This window comes from Lactuca saligna, chromosome 8, assembly GCF_052625555.1.
Source record: "Lactuca saligna cultivar CGN05327 chromosome 8, ASM5262555v1, whole genome shotgun sequence".
In the NCBI taxonomy this organism is placed as follows: domain Eukaryota; kingdom Viridiplantae; phylum Streptophyta; class Magnoliopsida; order Asterales; family Asteraceae; genus Lactuca; species Lactuca saligna.
This window is the reverse complement of record NC_136424.1, coordinates 52,471,833-52,491,553: the sequence shown is the minus strand read 5'-3', so window position 1 is coordinate 52,491,553 and position 19,721 is coordinate 52,471,833. Positions and strand designations below refer to the sequence as shown.

Sequence of the window (19,721 nt, the reverse complement as noted above, 5' to 3'; positions counted from 1 at the left end):
GACTTTAGACTAAAAATCCATTAGGATGGACTTTGGACGGATTCTAAGAGCTTTAGGATAGCTCAAAATCGTCCATAAGGATATCTATGGAATGGATTTGGATAGCCTTAAGTGAAGATTATCCAATTAGGGTTTAGGGTGAAACCCTTAAGGAGTCTAAAGGTATAAATAGGCCCTTGGGATGTGGAATTCGTGTACAACCTTTCAGAACCTAAAGCAAGGAACCTCTGGTCGAATTCCATCCCCTTTCCTCTCTCCTAAATCATCTTGCTTGCTATTGGTGTTTGTAAGCCGTTAGAGGAGTGACAATTGTGACTCTAGAAGCTCCAAGACAAGAAGATCAACAAGGAACTCAAAGGTATGATTCTAGATTTGTTTTAATGTTGTTGTTTAACCTAATTAGCCATTAGAAGTCTTGGATTCAAAAGCATGTTTATTAGAAAGCCTAGATCCAAGCAATAGGGTTTTGCATGCTCACATAGGAAAGTTCTTATGGCTAAAACCCAACAGTGGTATCAGAGCCTAGATTGGTTTTCTACAAATTGTTGCTTGAATAACTGAAACAAACCTGCAAAATTCGATTTTTTGGGTTTTGAGTCACTGACTCGTCGAGTTCCATGGTGGACTCGTCGAGTAGGCCTGACTCGTCGAGTCCCCTTGTGCACTCGGCGAGTCCAAGCGTCAGGAATGGCCAAATTCGGGATTTTTCATAATTATCTTATGGAAACTTACCTTAATCATATTAGATCAATGTAAATCCGATTTTTTGATAAATATGACTGTTATCTTGATCTAATTAAAGATATTTATCATCTAATAAAATATTTAATTTCCTTATATGATAATAATTAATTATTTTTGGTAATTATCTTCAAAGAAATCAAGATAAATCAAATAAAGATAATTAGAATATTAAATTATTATTTGGAATTATTTGTTATTTGATCCTCCATGTTTTTAAATGTTTAAAACCTACCCTATAGTTTTGAAATTTAAATTTGTGATTAAAAGCTTTAATTTAGACAACTTAAATTTCAAACCCTAGATTTTGAAAAGTTTAAAATACAACCCTATACTTATATGATATTATTAGAATAATATATATATGTATAACTAAATGCTAGTCTTACCGCTAGTAGGCCTCATTCACGAAGCCGATCTATAAGGTGGGTATAAGGTTGCGGCCTATAAAATGGCGCTTAATGGGTGTACACTCACACCCACCGCTTGCTTGATTGGTGGAGGGTCGTTAGCCGAACGGGTAGGATAGGGCAACCTCATCCTCTCATTAAAAGTATAATAAGAAATACGAAGTAACTAAACTTTCTTTTCAAATTTCCCAATCTTAGTTACTTTAGGAAAAGTGAATTGATGCAATCCCATGAAATTACACTTTGCACCTTGCTAAGATGTTAGTGGAGCGTGTGTGGTTTACCGGCACACTAATTGGTTCTAAGCGAAGGTGGCGAAGGGTGATTCATTGTTTATCATAGTTCGATGGAGCGTGTGTGGTTTACCGGCACATTGAATAGGTGATCGTAACAATGAAGGCACCATGTAAATTTGCATGGTAATTCACACCCGCTTTGTGATCCTCGGCATCCCAGTCACAAACAAGAGGGGCATATCGAGATTTAAACATGCCATTGAATAGTTCAATGAATCTCATCCGAACCTAGGAATTCTCAAAAACACTTAGGACTAAAAGTTTAAGTTTTGAAGAATTAGTGAATCGTCATTCACTTACCTTCAATTTATTTGCATGTTGGATTACGGCATCCCTTTTCTAGTATGTAAATGTTATTGTTGGATCCTAGCCCTAATTTTCTTATTGGGTGATAATTAGGGATTCTTGTTCTAATCTATCTTTGTCCTTTCTATAGATGTCAAACGCAAACAACGGTGCTGCTAGTTCTTTCACGTTGATGAGCCTTTGCCAAAAGGTCACCTTCGATGGAACGAACTTTGGCGAATGGATAAGATACATTCGCACCATTGCTCGCTATGAGGATAAAGAGTATGTCCTCGACGAGAAGCTCGAGAAAATCAACCCAGAAATTGCTACTCCAGCCGAAATCACCGCCTTTGAAACCCATGAGCGAGATGCGACGAAAGTACATTGCATCATGATCGCCACCATGAACTCCGAGTTCCAAAAGTCCTACGAGGACATGTATCCATACGAGATGCATCAAGACTTGTTGGAGAGGTACCACCAAAACGCGAGACAAGAGCGTTACGAGATCTTCACTAACATGATTTCCGCTAAGATGGGTCATGGAGAATCTCTTACCGTGCACTTGCAAAAGATGCAAAGGTATGTCGACCGCCTTCGCAAGTTAAATGTTGACTTCGGCGAAGACTTGGCGATCGACATGGTGCTTCACTCTTTGCCTCCGATGTATAATCAATTTAGGATGACCTACCACATGAACAAAGAGGAGGTCACTCTAAGTAAGCTCCAAGGTCTCTTGAGGGTTGCTGAGAGCAATTTCAAGGACAAGTCTGTTGCACCAACTCCCAATCCGTCTGCTGCTCCTGTCTTGGCTATTGGTCAAGGGAAGGGAAAGAAGAGGAAAGCTTCTTCAAATAACTATCGAAAGGTGAAAACCCGAGATGGTTCCTCTTCTAGTGGGGACAAAGTTGATCCCTCTAAGCCCTGCTCTAACCCGAAGGAGGCAGAGTGCCACCACTGCCACAAGATAGGACATTGGAAGAGAAGCTGCCCGGATTACCTGCAAGCCATCAAGGAAGGAAAGATCAAGCCATCTTTCGCAGGTATATATACAATAAAATCTAACGATTCTAATCATGCTATTTCTTGGGTTCTTGACACCGGTTGTGGTTATCACATTTGTTCTAATGTGCAGGGACTAAAAGGAAGTAGGGATGTGGAGCAAGGAAGGATCAATCTAATCATGGGGAACAGAAGATCGTCGCCTGTGACCAAGATTGGAGTGTATTCTTTGGTGCTTAAGAATAGTTTAGTTTTAGATTTGAACAATTGTTGCTATTCGCCAGAAATGGCTAGAAACATCATTTCATTTCATTTCATGGTTTATATAGACAAGGTTTTAGATTTTCTTTTAATAATGAGAATGGTTCTATTTTAGCTTATCTAAATGGTGTCTTTTATTTTGAAGCTATACCATGTAATGGAATATATGAAACTGTTATGATTGTTGATAACTTAGGAAATGATGTTTTGAATATTGATTCTTCCACTAGTATGGATAAAGCATCCTTGTGGCATTGTCATCTTGGACATGTCAACAAGAAATGCATAGGCCAACTCCAAAAGGATGGAGTGTTGGAGTCATTCGACCTTAGGGAAGATGACACATGCGAGTCTTGTTTACTTGGAAAGATGACTAAGTCACCCTTCACGAGTACTTGTGAAAGGGGTGAGGGACTATTAGACCTAATACATACCGATGTATGTGGACCTTTTAGATCAACCACGAAGGATGGGAACCGTTTCTATGTGACCTTTACCGATGATTATAGTAGATATGGGTATATCTATTTAATCAAGCAAAAGTCAGAAACCTTTGAAAAGTTCAAAGAGTTCAAGAATGAAGTGGAGAATCAATTGGGCAGGAAAATCAAGATGCTTTGATCCGATCGAGGAGGAGAGTACCTAAGTCTTGAATTCCACGATTATCTCAAGGAGTGTGGAATAGTTTCGCAATTGACGCCTCCTAGGACACCGCAATTGAATGGTGTGGCAGAAAGGCGTAATCGAACCTTATTGGATATGGTTCGCTCTATGATGAGTCGTGCTTCACTACCTATCTTCTTTTGGGGGTATGCCTTAGAGACTGCCGCCCATATCCTTAACCGAGTCCCTACCAAGAAGGTTGCCAAAACACCTCACGAGATGTGGACGGGGAAAGCTCCCTTGTTGGCACATATCAAGGTTTGGGGTTGCGAGGCTTTCGTAAGACGAGATACTCACGACAAGCTTGAACCTCGAAGTGAGCGATGTATTTTCATCGGCTACCCGCAAACTTCCTTTGGATATCTCTTCTATAGACCGAAAGATAATGTTATCTTTGTTGCGAGGAGAGGAGTTTTCCGAGAGCGAGAACTCATAAGCCAAGGAGACAGTGGAAGGCAAATCGAACTTGAAGAAATTCAAGAATCGATAGATGAAGGAACCTCTACCGCTGGCGTTCAACCCGAGGAGGAAACTCCGGTTGAACCGATTGACGAATCCTTACCTCTTAGACGTTCCGATAGAGTTAGAGTTCAACCCCAGTTTTATGGTTTTCATATTACTACCGAAGGGGACACGTATATTAGTGATGGTACACTAGTAAATCTTGATGAACCTAATAGCTATAAGGAAGCCATGGCAGGCCCGGAGTCTGCGAAATGGAAAGAGGCGATGGATAGCGAGATCCAATCCATGTACGATAACCAAGTTTGGAATTTGGTTGATTACGTGCCCGAACGTAAGACCGTAGGGTGCAAGTGGATCTTCAAGAAGAAGACCGACGTGGATGGGAACGTACACACATACAAAGCGCGATTGGTTGCGAAGGGCTTTACTCAAACTCCTGGAGTTGACTATGATGAGACCTTCTCACCGGTTGCGAAGATTAAATCTATTAGAGTGATGCTAGCAATTGCCGCATTTCATGATTATGAGATTTGGCAAATGGATGTCAAGACCGCTTTCCTTAACGGAAAGTTGGCTGAGGATGTTTACATGGCTCAACCAGAGGGGTTTGTGGATCCGGAGCATCCGAATAGAGTGTGTAAGCTTGAGAAGTCCATTTATGGACTTAAGCAAGCGTCTCGCAGATGGAATCTTTGCTTCGATGAGAAAGTCAAAGAGTTTGGATTTGTACGAAGCGAAGACGAATCTTGTGTATATGTCAAAGCCAGTGGGAGTATAGTAAGCTTCCTCGTTCTATATGTCGATGACATATTACTCATAGGAAACGACATCCCGACTCTGCAGGAGGTTAAGTCCTGGCTCGGGAAGTGCTTCGCTATGAAGGACCTCGGAGAGGCTTCTTACATTTTGGGAATAAGGATAGTAAGAGAAAGAAGTAAGAGACTAATTGGACTTAGTCAGAATACTTACTTGGAGAAGGTACTAAAACGTTTTAGTATGGAAAACTCAAAGAAGGGAGAACTACCGATACAAGGAAATGCCAAGTTGAGTAAGACTCAAAGTCCGAGTACCGAAGCCGAGATAGCAGAAATGAGCCGAGTACCATACGCTTCCGCAGTTGGCTCAATCATGTACGCTATGACTTGTACTCGCCCTGATGTAGCCTTCGCTTTGAGCATGGTTAGCAGATATCAAGGGAACCCTGGCAAAGCACATTGGATTGCGGTGAAGAACATCCTTAAGTACCTTCGGAGAACGAAAGAATGGTTCTTAGTCCTTGGAGGGAGTGATGACTTGAAGGTGCGAGGGTATAGTGACGCCACCTTTCAAACCGACAGGGACAACTATCGTTCGCAGTCGGGCTGGGTCTTTACCCTAAATGGAGGAGCAGTGACATGGAAAAGTTCCAAGCAAGAAACCGTAGCTGATTCAACGTGCGAATCAGAGTACATCGCAGCAAGCGAAGCGTCGAAGGAGGCAATATGGCTGAAGAACTTCATCGGTGATCTTGGAGTTGTACCGGCCATAAAGGAGCCCATGGAGATTTTCTGTGATAACGAAGGTGCGGTTGCCTTGACCAAGGAACCGAGGGATCATGGTAGATCTCGACATATCGACAGAAAATATCACTTCATTAGACATCGTGTAGAAGAAGGACAACTCGTAGTGAAGAGGATATCATCAGAAGATAACCCAGCAGATCCGCTTACGAAGGGACTGAGTAGGGTTAAGCACTTCCAGCATGCTAGGAGTATTGGGCTGAAGGATGATATTAGCATAGATTAGATAGTATTAGAAACGTATAATAGATAAATGTAATTAACATTTGATGATTAAATAAAGAAGTTTTATTTATGAGTAAAGTTACTATCACATGTTAGTTGTTTAACTATTGTTTCACTTTGCATGTTTTGACTTCCAGAATAATTGAGTTTATTAGGAATAATCGAATTATTCAAATGGTCCACAATCGTTCATATGTTGGGAGTAGATATGAATGAAGATTGTCGTGAATTGGTGTGTAGAGTGTCTAAATGGTGTTAGACATAGCAAGAGTTGCTGCAACGTTCATGAGTGCTTATGAACTGGTTTTGAGCATTGGAATAAACCCGCGCTTGCTGGAATCACCTTATGGAATACGATATAAAAGGTGATCGCAAGACGATAATATCATATGGTCTTAAAACCTAGATATATGGTTTATTATTTGTTAATTGATTGTGCATTGATAATGCGAAAACGCATCAGTAACTTGATGTTATAAAACGCATTGTTGTGTATAGTTGGTTAATGAATAAGTAAATGCATATAAGTCGAAGTTTATCTGTAAATTTTATCCTAAGAGGGTAGAAGAGATATCTTGGCCACTCGATGATTTGATTTGACTTATGTGCCGGGCCCGGTCAGAACTGAATTGATGTGTTCGATTAAGTTCTATGTCAAATAAATCGAAGATCGAGAAATCTAAATGCTAGACTAACCATTCCATAGGATTGTCAGCATGATATCTAACAGAGGACTGTACGATCCCTTATTTAAAGGACAAGATTGATTAGATCAGAGTTGACAGCGTCTTTGAGAGCTACGATTGCAAACCGTATTATACTTGTATAGTTACTAGACTTATCCAAGTGGGAGACTGTTGGAATAGTGTCTAAGGCTATAACTATATTCGGTGGTGCATGGTCCTTTTGGGTTGCCTTCACCATAGCAACTTGAAGGATGATTTGTTAAGAGAGAGAGTAAATATTATAAGGAATAATATTTAGCTATTTGATTAATATAAGTTATAAATTAATTGGTATTAATTTGGTGACTTAAAGAGATTAATTAAATAAGAGGGTATAAACTATCAATTGTTTGATAGTTAGACTTTAGACTATAAATCCATTAGGATGGACTTTGGACGGATTCTAAGAGCTTTAGGATAGCTCAAAATCGTCCATAAGGATATCTATGGAATGGATTTGGATAGCCTTAAGTGAAGATTATCCAATTAGGGTTTAGGGTGAAACCCTTAAGGAGTCTAAAGGTATAAATAGGCCCTTGGGATGTGGAATTCATGTACAACCTTTCAGAACCTAAAGCAAGGAACCTCTGGTCGAATTCCATCCCCTCTCCTCTCTCCTAAATCATCTTGCTTGCTATTGATGTTTGTAAGCCATTAGAGGAGTGACAATTGTGACTCTAGAAGCTCCAAGACAAGAAGATCAACAAGGAACTCAAAGGTATGATTCTAGATCTGTTTTAATGTTGTTGTTTAACCTAATTAGCCATTAGAAGTCTTGGATTCAAAAGCATGTTTATTAGAAAGCCTAGATCCAAGAAATAGGGTTTTGCATGCGCACATAGGAAAGTTCTTATGGCTAAAACCCAACACCTTCATCTATCGACTCTTGAATCTCTTCAAGTTCGATTTGCCTCCCACTGTCTTCTTGGCTTATGAGTTCTCGCTCTCAGAAAACTCCTCTCCTCGCAACAAAGACAACATTGTCTTTCGGTCTATAGAAGAGATATCCAAAGGATGTTTGTGGGTAGCCGATGAAAATACATCGCTCACTTCGAGGTTCAAGCTTGTCGTGAGTATCTCGTCTTACGAAAGCCTCGCAACCCCAAACCTTGATATGTGCCAACGAGAGAGCTTTCCCTGTCCACATCTCATGAGGTGTTTTGGCAACCTTCTTAGTAGGGACTCGGTTAAGGATATGGGCGGCAGTCTCTAAGGCATACCCCCAAAAGAAGATAGGTAGTGAAGCACGACTCATCATAGAGCGAACCATATCCAATAAGGTTCGATTACGCCTTTCTGCCACACCATTCAACTGCGGTGTCCTAGGAGGCGTCAATTGCGAAACTATTCCACACTCCTTGAGATAATCGTGGAATTCAAGACTTAGGTACTCTCCTCCTCGATCGGATCGAAGCATCTTGATTTTCCTGCCCAATTGATTCTCCACTTCATTCTTGAACTCTTTGAACTTTTCAAAGGTGTCTGACTTTTGCTTGATTAAGTAGATATACCCATATCTACTATAGTCATCGGTAAAAGTCACATAGAAGCGGTTCCCATCCTTCGTGGTTGATCTAAAGGGTCCACATACATCGGTATGTATTAGGTCCAATAGCCCCTCACCCCTTTCACAAGTACTCGTGAAGGGTGACTTAGTCATCTTTCCAAGTAAACAAGACTTGCATGTATCATCTTCCCTAAGGTCGAATGACTCCAACACTCCATCCTTTTGGAGTTGTGCTATGCGTTTCTTGTTGACATGTCCAAGACGACAATGCCACTGTTGGATTAATGTCTAACTCCATAACTATAATTGGTAAGACTTGACCCGACCCGGCATGGTCCATTTGGGTTGCATACCATCATGCACTTGGATAGACTAGTATTATTCTAGAGAGGGCTAGCCGATTTAATGAAGTGTAGAACTATCTCAAGTTATTCTAAGTGTTTTGATGATTGTGATTCCATTTGAGGCTTCCACACTATTGGGGCTAGGCACTCAAGCTTCATGAAGACTTTCTACATCAAAGAGGTATGTATTCTATCTTGTTATATTCATGTTTTGTATGATCAATTAGGATAATACCTTGGATATTCTTATTTGCATGTATAATAGAGAAAACATAGATCCAAGGTATGTAGGGTTGCATGTACACTTAGGAGTGTTAGAATGCTCAAAACCCAACAGTGGTATCAGAGCCTAGGCTTGTTTTCTTGTTATACTTGCAAATGGAGCTGAAAAATCGAGTTTTGATGCTGTCAGCCCAGCAGACTCGCCGAGTCCTTGAAGGGACTCGACGAGTCTAAGGCAAAATGCATCCAACTTGCCGAGTTTTGTTCATGCACTCGACGAGTTGGACCCCAGACAGCATATTTTCGAGGTTTTTGGCTAGAAATGGACTAGGAACATTACCATAAGTTGTTTTTGAACTTATAAACTTGTTTTTTAATGTGGTAATGTTCATGCTAATCCATTTTCAAAGATAATTGTCAATAGATTCATGTTTTGTATTAGTTGAAGGTTTTGACTAATTACATGAAAAAGTTTGATTTGAATTATCTTGTTCTTATGAGTTGCTTAGATTAATAGAAAAGTTAATTGAAATAGTTGTTTTCAATCCATTTTAATCTAAGAGTTGAGTATAAAATGTGTTTGTGTAACTTGTCCTCAAGTTACATGAAGAGTCACATTAAAGACTCATAAAACTCATAAAAGTTGGTAATGGTTACAAAATGAAGAGTCTTGTGTCATTGATTTTTTTTTTTTTTTATGACTCCATAACTTGTCCTCAAGTTATGGAAATTCAAGAGTCACTTCATTAATAAATAAATAAATAAAGTGTAACCTTAATTAATTCCATAAGTTATAAAAAAATAAAGAAAAGTTAATTCTTTTATTAGTTTAAAGTCTTCCATAAGTTATGGAACTTGAAGAGTTTTTTGGATTATAACTACTTTAAACACATAAGTTATGGAATTAATTAATTTTGAATAGTTTCAAAACTTGCCCTCAAGTTTTGGAATTTGAAAAGTTTTCTCTTATGAATACTTTAATTCCAAGTTAGCCCTTAGAATTTTTAAGAGTTAAAATTCAACACTTATACTATTTATAACATTAATGGTTAATTATTATATATATGTATAAGAACAAGTCGTTTTACCGTTAGTAGGCCTCATTCACGAAGCCGGTCTATAAGGTGGGTATAAGGTTGTTGCCTATAAAATGGCGACTTAATGGGTGTATACTCTCACCAACAGCTTGCTTGATTGGTGGAGGGTCGTTAGCCGAACGGGTAGGACAATGACTTTAAATTCTCCCTTCATTAAAAGTATTAATGATAAATACTAAGTAACTAAAATCTTAATAATTCCCAATCTTAGTTACTTTAGGAAAAATGTGAATTTGGTGCTAGCCCATGGAATTCACACTTTGTACCTTACCAAGTCGTTGGTGGAGCGTGTGTGGTTAACCGGCACACTAACCTGGACTAGTAAGGACCACGAAGGGTGACTTAATGTTTTTCATAGATCAATGGAGTGTGTGTGGTTAACCGGCACATTGATTAGGTGATAATATTAAGGGTACCAAGTGAATTGGTATGGTTATTCACACCTTGTTTTGTGATCCTCGGCATCCCAGTCACAAAATTTGAGAGGGCACACTTGAGATTGAAACATGCCATTGAAAAGTTCAATGAATCTCAAAAGATCTAGGAATTTCAAATCCAATTAAAACCTAATAAATTATTTCGTTTTTCATGGTGGAAATTGGTGAATCGTCATTCGCCTACCTTCAAATATTTTATAGCTTGGATTACGGCATCCCTCTTCTAAGTTATAAAATAGTTTGTAGGGTCCTAGCCTTAATATTTCATATTGGGTGTCATATTAAGGACTTTAAATCAACTATCTTGAATATCTCCCAAAACATGTCTGGTTTAGACATTTATGATCTTCCTAAATCTCTTGAAGATGATGTTCCTCAACATCATGCTTCACTTCCTTTATCTCCTCCAATTATTCTCCCTTACCCACAAGTTCTTGAAAAGTTTAAGGTCACTCGAGCCCTATTGGCAAGTAAAGGTCTTGGTGTGGTCACATCTTGGAGATGTAGTCACATATTGACAAGCCGGGAGAGTTTGGTGTCAAAGTCTTGAGAAAGGTGGTGGTTCAATCACTTTCTAAGTCACATAGTGAGTTCTTTTGGAACACCTATGAAAAAGACTATGACAAGACCCTTAATGATCTTATCTATTTGTTAAGATCAACTTCCTCAAAACTTGATGGACATTGACAATAGTGACACAGGAAATCCAGAAAAGCATTCTCTTCCCAATGGAAAGGGACCGGCCATAGTCAACTCGGTTGACCAAATGGTAAAGAGAAAAACTAAGTCTTTGATAGTCCCGTGTACCATTATCAAAGGGTTCATATGTTTATATTGCCAAAGAAAGGGGCATTGGATGCAAAGCTGCCATAATTTACCTAAGGATGTTAAAGTCGATAAGATTGACTCTACTTCAGGTAAAGTCCACTGTCTAACTCTATTAAGTTTCTATTATGAGATTCTTGATACATGATGTGACTGGGTCACATGGTGATGTTTTAAGAATCAAAGAAAAAGTGAAGAAACTTAAAGAAAGAATATGCTGAATCTGATCGCGTAGATGGATTTCTATCGCGTGGTTTGAAGATCGGATTCTTGAGCTTCTTCTTAGGAGTTATAATATATTACTTAGGAATAGATAACAACAAGGTTTTCATGTGGATTGTAAGGATAAGTTTTTCCGCAAAGTTTTAAAATAAAAGAAAAAAAGGTTTTAATTTTATTTATTTTAAAAATATCCTTACAATGGTATCCGTGGAAAATTGTTGCTTATATGTTTCCAGTAATAGCAATATTGGAAAGTGGATTTGATTCTTTCATTTGTGGTAGTGTCTGAATTTACCAAATGAAGAAAGTTTTTCATCACCCAAGTTTCAATTGGACAGAAACTTGGAATCATACAAGTTGTATTGTATGATGAATGAGAATTTTCATCTTTGAAAAATTAAGACTAATTCTTTGATCACATGTATATGTGGGTCAATTGAAGGACTAAGGAATTAGGTACACTGGGTGTGCGCTGGTCAAGGTCCACCACAAAGATTGATTTGTCATGATTTACTAAAGATTAGTAAATATGATTATACTTATAAGGTTAAGTATAATTTTGTAACATTGGAAAGGATACAATGTATGACAAAACAAATGAGAAGAATCAAATTAGGCAGAAAGATAAAAGTTTCTCAAATCTGAAAAGATGGGAGAGTACTTTAGTATCAGTTTTATGATCATCTTAATGATTTAGAAACCATATCACAAATTCATACTCTAAGGACGTCTTAGTGCATTGTTATGGCTAAGAAGAGAGGTCATGAATTGTTGGATTGGTTAAGATCAAGGAGATGAGTCATACTTCGTTCCAAAACAATTCTTAGAGTCATACTCCAAGATTGTAACATTGAGTGACATAAAGTAAGGTTTAAAACACTTATCAAATGTAGTGTGAAATGTTTCTACTCTTGTACATTTGAGATTGGTAAGTTGTGATGTCTTGGATGAGACAAAGACCAACTAAGACCAATTGTGTGAAGTGTTAGTCTTGATAAGAATCCGCACTATCCCTTGAATATTTGTTTTGTCAAGGAATGGTTCTTGACTAGGAAAACTTATATGTCAAGGGGACAGTGGGAGCCTTAAAGGTCCTGAAAGAGTTTCAAGATTTAATCAAGAGTGAAACCTGTAATTTATCACTAGCACACGACTTAAGGTTTGCAACCTATCGTGTTGACATAATTATTATTTCTGTACCTACTTCAAATAAGTTGAATTTGCATGTGAGTTATCAGAGTTCAACTTGGAAGCATTGGTGGGCCTTGTGTTACCAAGGTGACAAGAAACTAAGATTGAATAAGTTTAATCCATGTAGGGCTGAATTTGTCACTAACCTTATCTTGTGATTATGGTTTTGACAAATTCGCATGGATAGGAACTCATACACTATAAAATCTAAGTGTCATAAGGTTTCTCTCCGATTCATGAAAATGATGGTGAGGAAACGCTTTCACTAAGTAGATTTTACGTAGATAGCAATTGTGTTATTTGCATTTTTCAAAAGTCGTTGGTGGAGCGTGTGTGGTTAACCGGCACACTAACATGGACTTGTGAGAAATGGCAAATGCCTAAGCAATTGAGACTATGATTACGGCATCCCTTTTCATAGTTCTGAAAATTGTTTAGACACACATGTGAGCTATCTAAGAAAGGGTGTATGAATCTAAATTTCAGAAGTCCAGCAGATTTTTGAAAATATGTCAGAGCTAGTGGGAGCATAAGTGTTATCACTCAATAAGAAAAATTAGGGTTAGGATCCAACAATAACATTTACATACTAGAAAAGGGATGCCGTAATCTAACATGCAAATAAATTGAAGGTAAGTGAATGACGATTCACTAATTCTCCATTACAAAACTTAAACTATTAGTCCTAAGTGTTTTTGAGAATTCCTAGGTTCGGGTGAGATTCATTGAAACTATTCAATGGCATGTTTAAATCTCGATATGCCCCTCTTGTTTGTGACTGGGATGCCGAGGATCACAAAGCGGTTGTGAATTACCATGCAAATTCACATGGTGCCTTCATTGTAACGATCACCTATTCGATGTGCCGGTAAACCACACACGCTCCATCGAACTATGATAAACAATGAATCACCCTCTGCCACCTTCGCTTAGAACCAATTAGTGTGTCGGTAAACCACACACGCTCCACTAACTTCTTAGCAAGGTGAAAAGTGTAATTTCATGGGATTGCATCAATTCACTTTTCCTAAAGTAACTAAGATTGGGAAATTTTTAAAACGTGTAGTTACTTTGTATTTCTTATTATACTTTTAATGAGAGGATGAGGTTGCCCTATCCTACCCGTTCGGCTAACGACCCTCCACCAATCAAGCAAGCGGTGGGTGTGAGTGTACACCCATTAAGCGCCATTTTATAGGCCGCAACCTTATACCCACCTTATAGATCGGCTTCGTGAATGAAATTTAAGTTATACATATATATATATATATATATATATATATATATATATATATATATATATATATATATATATATATATATATATATATATATATATATATATATATATATATATTATTCTAGTAATATCATATTAGTATAGGGTTGTATTTTAAAACCTTTTTAAAATCTAGGGTTTGAAATTTAAGTTGTCTAAATTAAAACTTTTAATCACAAATATAAATTTCAAAACTTTAGGGTAGGTTTTAAACATTTAAAACATGAAGGATCAAATAACAAATAATTCCAATTAACAATTAATATCCTAATTATCTTTATTTGATTTATCCAAGATTTCTTTTAAGATAATTATCAAAATAATTAATCATTTATCACATAAGGAAATTAAATATTTTATTAGATGATAAATATCTTTAATTAGATCAAGATAATAGTCATATATATCAAAAAATCGGATTAGGGTTGATCTAATATGATTAAGGTAAGTTTCCATAAGATAAACATGAAAAAATCCCGGTTTTGCCTAATCCAGACGCCCGGACTCGCCGAGTACAGGCCTACTCGCCGAGTACATGACTCATAAACCCAAAATCGAATTTTGCAGGTTTGTTTCAGTTAATCAAGTAACAATTTAAAGAAAACCAAGCTAGGCTCTGATACCACTGATGGGTTTTAGCCATAAGAACTTTCCTATGTGCGCATGCAAAACCCTAATGCTCGGATCTAGGCTTTCTAATTAAACATGCTTTGAATCCAAGACTTCTAATGGCTAATTAAGTTAAATAACAACATTGAAACAGATCTAGAATCATACCTTTGAGTTCCTTGTTGATCTTGTTGTCTTAGAGCTTCTAGAATCACAAATGTCACTCCTCTAATGGCTTACAAACACCAATAGCAAGCAAGATGATTTAGGAGAGAGGAGAGCGGAGGAATTCGGCCAGAGTATCTCTACTTTATATGGTGTGTTAAATTCCCTCACCCCTAGGGTCTATTTATACTTGTAGACTCCTTAAGGGTTACAACCTAAACCTTAATTGGATAATCTTCTCTTAAGGCTATCCAAATCCATTCCATAGATAAGCCTTTGGACGATTTTAGCTATCCTATATCTCATAGAATTCGTTCAAAGCATATCCCAATGGATTTATAGTCTAAAGTTTAACTATCAAACAATTGACAGTTTATACCCCTTTATTTAATTAATCTCTTTAAGTCACCAAATTTATTCCAATTAATTTATGACTTATATTAATCAAATAACCATATATTATTCCTTATAATATTTACTCTCTCTTAACAAATCATCCATCAAGTTGCTATGGTGAAGGCAACCCAAAAGGACCATACACAACCGGATCAAATACTTGCCTAATATAGTTGCAGCCTTAGACACTATTCCAACACAATCGACATGGAATCCAAAATCATCCAATGGTCTAGGCTTAATTGTCATTGATCATCAATAATTCATGCTTAATTGTTGTATTCCATCAACCATTGAACAAGAATTAGAAACTAATCCATTCATGCGATCTAATCTACCTCAACTTCAGGTACTCTTGCTATTTTTTTTTTTTTTTTACCTTTTTAAGGAAATATGGAGGCAAACCTCGTCCTGGTGGTCCAAGATCTACCTTATGCATATCCTCACAGGTAAACCATTACCTTATCCATTTCTTCCAAACCGAAATTCTTTCCTGATTTGAGTTCTTCAGTTGATAGATTCAATCGACATTTTGATCTATATCACAACACATGTATGTGAATCATTCTCTTTAACAGGTTGGATGCAAAATGGGTTGCACATTCTGTGCAACTGGAAGTATGGGATTCAAGAGCAACTTCTCAACATGAGAGATTGTAGAACAATTAGTACATGCTCCTCGATTACAGGGCCGACCCGTTGGCATGGGCAAGTTGGGCGACCGCCCTGGGCCCCCAAATGCCAAAGGGCCCTATATTATACTTGTTATATTGGTTATATACTATCAACCCATTAATTTTAAGCCAGTTGGACTATTTTTTCACAGCCCAATACTCTAATCAGCACGTATATATCCAAAAGACAGAGTAGGAGGGAGCGAGACGTAGACCTAACGTGCATCCAACTTCCAAGGCATCGTAACTATTCAACACTCGATTTCATATGGAAAATCCAAACGACGTCTTCTCAGAAGCAACGATTATCCTTCTTCTGTTTCTTATTCATGATTTCTAAGTTAATCCGATTTCTTATCCTTCTTTTTATTGTTTTTGAATTCGTCCACAACCACAACACTTTAATAGAATTTGAATTGAAATTCAGTGAATCGAACGATTACTTTAGAATCGCGAGTCTGATTGCTTCTCCGGTTCTCCTTGGATTTCTTGAATTCACAGTCGCTGTCTCACTTGGATTTCTCTCTCAATCGCCTGAAGTTTGAAGTTTGAAGTTTCAGTCTTTTAGAATGGAGGGTTAGAGAATAAATTGATTTATGAATAATCTGATTGTGAATCTCTATAAGTTCTAGCCTTCTTGAAAATTTCAATTCTTTTCTAAAATTTATTTTTTTTATGAAGTTGTGCAAGTTAGAGACAAAATCGAATTTTAACTTGGTTAAGTTAGAGACAATTCTTGAATTTCATTTGCTTACTTTGGATTTCTGAATGTTAATCTTCTTAATTTGGATATCTCTATCTTTCTAAACTTCAGAATTTTCTGTTGTATTGGGATAACATACATATAGTGCATGATATGGTGATGGAGGAAGACAATTCATAGGTGGATAAAAGGCGGGGAGGAGAGAAATTAGAGTGATGGTAATGTTGTTTCCAAGAAAAGAGTAAAGCCCCATTTTAAAGGGGGTTAAGTCTTCTTCTTTGAGTTGGATAACTACTTTTGCTGCATAATCCCAATTTCCTTTAAAGACCTTGCTTTTAACATCATTTAGTTAGATTCAACAAAAATTAAAAACCCATACAACTACATAACTCTAAACCCAGAAATATGATGATCATACATATTCAAAACCATGATTTACTTTGTAATGTAAAGAAATCTTTCAAGTTGCATAACATCAAAAGTGGATAAGAACTTTGTTAACACATAGATTGCTTGATCGCTGTAAATTAACAAACACTTTATTTAATTGTATATCAATATCTAAAGAGATTAATAAAATTTTAATTAATAAAGTTACTTTTTATTAATAATAATTTTTAGGTGTTATCCTATTTTATCCAAGAAAAAATTATATGAAGGGCCCCATTTTTATTTTGCCCCGGGCCTCAGAATGTCTTGGACCGGCCCTGCTCGATTATCACCCATTTGCAATGTTGTTTCCGTGGTAAATACCTAAAAAAAAACTTGTTTTCCTTGAAATTTATGTCACTACAACTGATACCATCATCTTGTATTCAGGTAATGGGAGAGCCATTAAACAACTGCAATGCTTTAGTTGAAGCTATTCGAGTAATGAAAACATTCCCTTTTCAGCTTTCACCCAAGAAAATTATTGTCTCAATGGTTTGCTTTGTTTGCTCCATTTTACATCCTCAATATTAGTCTTTTTAAGAACATTTCTGGATTCATATCTATCATTCTCATAATCTCTTGTAGGTTGGAATAATTCATGCAATAAACAAGCTTCATGGTGACTTACAAAATATAAACCTAGCAATGTCTCTTCATGCACCAGTTCAAGATACTAGGTGTCAAATAATGCCTGCAGCTCGCGCTTTTCGTTTAGAAAAACTTATGAATGCTTTAGCAGAATATCAAAAGAAAAGGTAGCTCTTTTTCTTCTTCTTTTTTTAATTTCCTCAAAGTGCAAAATTACTAAAATACCCTTCTAGTATTGACTTTACAGTCAGTAAAAGATTTTCATTGAGTACATAATGCAGGATGGTGTGAATGATGAGGAGCAGCATGCCCACCAGCTTGGTAGGTTGCTTGACACGTTTGAAGTGGTGAGAATGAGATTCAAATTTGTTTTTAGAGTAAATTACAATTTTGGTCCCTGAATGTTGCTTTTTTTTTTCAATTTTGTTCCCAAAAGCTTTTCTCTTGCAATTTTTGTTCTTATTTACATGTGATTCACATATGAATCACATGTTATTCACATGTAAATCACATGATATTCACATATGAATCACATATAAATTATATATGAATTAGATGTGATTCACATGTAAATCACATGTTATTCACAAGTGAATCATATATGAAATAGATATGATTCATATATGAATTACATGTGAATAACATATGATTTACATGTGAATCACAACTAATTCATATATGATTTATATGTGAATCACATGTATTCATATGTGAATCACATGTAATTCATATATGATTCACATATAAATTACATGTAATTCACATATTAATCAAATGTAAATCATAAGTGAGTCACATATCAATTACATGTGATTCACATGTAAATCACAAGTGAATAACATATTAATTACATGTGACTCACATGTAAATCACTAGTGAATCACATATGAATTACGTCAATATGCATACATGCATTTTATATGAGTGGTATTTGCTAATTTTTTTTTAAAAAAATTTCTAGTGAATTTCACATTTGAATCTTAAAAGATACAATCACATATGAAAATCACATTATATAATCACATTTGAATCTTACATGATATAATCACATGTGAATCTTACATGATATATACTTGTGCATTCTTCTGAGTATTCTTGCATTAATCAATTTTTTTTTAAATTTTCTTGTAGGTTTTGAAGAATTTGTTGAAAATATTGAAGAGGTGAAAAGTGATAATTGAAGAAAATATAGAAATGTTGATACGAAGAAATGATAACATTGTGAATCTTTGTAGTTTTTTTAAATTTTATTTTGTATCGAATAAAATACTTGTATTATGTTTATAGATTGATTAATAAAAATGAGATTTTTATAATTAATTACGAATATTATAGTATAAGAAATATCCATATATGCATTTGAAAAAATATGCATATATGCACTTAAAACGTTGATTTTTTTGTTAAAAAAATGTAGTTTTGAAAAAAAAAAATTGCACTTCTTTTTATGAAAATTGTAGATTTTTTTTTGTTTTTTTTTTTTTTTTGAAAAAAATATAGTTTTTCTAAAAAAAAGCAGTTTTTTGAAAAAAAAATGTAGTTTTTTTTAAATAAAAAATACATTTTTTTTAAATGTAGTTTTTTTTGAAAAAAAGATGCATTTAAAAAAAAAAAAAAAAAAAACTTTCTTTCATTTTTTTCTTTAAAAATTCATGTTTTTTGAAAAAAATTAAAAAATCTCCAATTTTTTAAAAAATAAAAAATTATTTAAAAAAAAATTAAATCCGAAATTTTGAGTTATTTTGTTAGTTTTTAGACATTTATATTAATATATTAAATAGCACAAAAAAATTAAACATTAAATGAGATTGGTAAGATGACGATCATGTTTTTAAAAAATTGCTTTTGATCAAACGTTCCATTTTTAGTTTTCGGATTTTCGGAACTTTGAGTTCTCAACCAAATGAACCAATCTCATATATATATATATATATATATATATATATATATATATATATATATATATATATATATATATATATATATATATATATATATATATATATATATATATATATATATATAGAAAATCAAAAAATGTAAGGGTACGATTGAGAGCACATATGAGACGTTATTGTACACATCATCGATGGGTCCCGTGTTACTTTTTTCACCAACCACTGACTCAGCTGACAACAAACTCTGATCCTGGAACATTCTTTATTTTACAACTTTTATTTATTTATTTACCATTTACCATTACGATTTACCTCCTATTTTCTAAAAATTATAAAATCACCACAAAATTTATTTTCTCTTCAACCACACAAATATTGATCTTCGCATAGAACAAATCAAATCGTAGCTTTGATGTACATTAATAATTATTAATTTTTCTTAAAAAACATTATAAAGATTTCGAATATTACTTGTTACCACTCACAACAAAAAGAAC

General features: G+C 35.6%; 1 pseudogene; it reads left to right on the top strand.

The window, feature by feature from the left end:
* LOC145009624 (uncharacterized) overlaps positions 1–17,727 on the top strand; it is an 82,270-nt pseudogene extending 64,543 nt beyond the window's left edge.
* The last annotated feature ends 1,994 nt before the right edge of the window (positions 17,728–19,721 follow it).